Here is a 1,815-nt window from a genome sequence, read left to right as displayed (position 1 = left end):
GCAGCAGGAAAAAAAATGCAGGGCCGGAGGGCCGGCTCCAGACCTCTGTGCTCACTGCGCAGCTGTGGCCCGTCAGGTTTTGTAGCCTCGGGTACACGTCCTCTCCCTTGCAATGCAGATAAAGGCTTCTAGCTGCTGCTGCTGCTGCTGCTGCTGCTGCGGTTGCTTGTCTCAACCACAGGTAAATGGTTTCCTGTGCATTTCTCAAAATAAGTGTTGAGCAAAGGAAAGGAAATGGACCTGCTTAATAATGATCAACAATTTGCCCCCCACCTCTCCTTCAATAAGGTTTTCATAAGTCAGTTTTTTTGGGGGGGGGGGAGTGAGTTGAACTTCTTGGACTCTTGCACTGGGAACCTTAGCTTTGCGGAGATATTGGGGAAACGACCCTCCTTAAATGTTCCCACTGAGTACTGACCCCCTAGCTCCCTTTCTGTACACTAAATGCCCACATACAGGGCTTGGCTTCTCCCCCAAAGCCACCAGTTCAAATAGGCACTTCAAAGTGAGTGAGAAGTTCTGGACTCAAGAAAGGCAAGAAGCCCTGGAGATGAGCCAATGCAGTCCTACTGGACTTAAACGTGGCACCAATTTCAACCCTGGCTTCATCCAAAGGCTTTATTATGTGAGAGTTTTAAAATCCTATTCATTGTACGTGCACTTATTTTCTAAAAGCAGCTTTAAATATTGAACTCTAATTAGAACCCATTAGATGAGGAAAAACATGTGTGGAATCCTTTGACGAAACAGCTGTTAAAAATGTATTTTCCCTAACGGACGGGAATGCGTAAATCCTGTTGTGTCAGTGTTGGTAATTCGCTCACTAGCCAAGTTCAATTTCACACCTAAGACATTGTGCTGTGAATTATCTTTTTTTTTTTTCCAGCCAGGTACAATTCAGCATTGGCTTGTCACTCTATAAAGAACTGCAAATGTATCTTTATCTGTTTTTATATAATTCATGCTAGGAACTCAACCCTAAGAAAATGACCTCCCAGTTACCTAGCACAGCTGAGGTATCGCACACACCAGCGTGAAACCCCTTTGACCAGATGTTCCTCATTTATCGCTCCCCAGTGAGACCCTTTCCCAAAGGGTTCCGCCGCGAATCAGGCGCTCCTCCCAGACACCACACACGTCACACCAGCCAGGTTTTAAAACTTTTTATTTGCATATTAAAAAAATTGTGCATTCCAATAATTAAAATCATTTGAACAAAAAAAAATGGCACTCTGATTAAACTGCATTTTACAGCCCGCAGGACCCCTTGGACCAGCTTGGTTTTAACTCTAGATTTCACCCTCGTCCCACCCAGCTCCTTCCTTCACCAACATGCAAGTTGTCCCCCTTCCCCGCCAGCCAGCCAGGCAGATGGGAGCGGCAGTAATTCTGATGTGAAAAGGGGCAGCACAGTCACTTAAACTGATCCAACCTCTTTGCATCTTACAAAGTTAAACAGCTAAAAGAAGTAAAATAAGAAGGCAATGCTTGTGGAATGTACAGTGCATATTGGCGGCGCGTGCCTCATTACGATTCGCCTGCTTGCTTCTCCTGTTCAATCGCTGTGATTGGAAAGAAAAAGAAAAAAAAAAAGACGGAGGCGGTCAGTTAGGCGGATCCGGTGGAGCCTAGTATAGAAGACCACAGTGCTTTTCGTTTAAAATATCCTTCCGAATGATAAAAACTCTCCAAGTACCGAGAGGCACTTCATCACGAAGGCTTTTATTCAATAGGAACATTAGACAGATAAAAGCCTGCGCCTATGACTATGACATATTAAACATTCCTTCATTGAGTTATTAAAGCTGCAGGATG

The sequence above is a fragment of the Myotis brandtii genome, unplaced genomic scaffold (genome assembly GCF_000412655.1).
Source record: "Myotis brandtii unplaced genomic scaffold, ASM41265v1 scaffold659, whole genome shotgun sequence".
In the NCBI taxonomy this organism is placed as follows: Eukaryota; Metazoa; Chordata; class Mammalia; order Chiroptera; family Vespertilionidae; genus Myotis; species Myotis brandtii.
Note: the sequence above shows the minus strand (reverse complement) of the source record.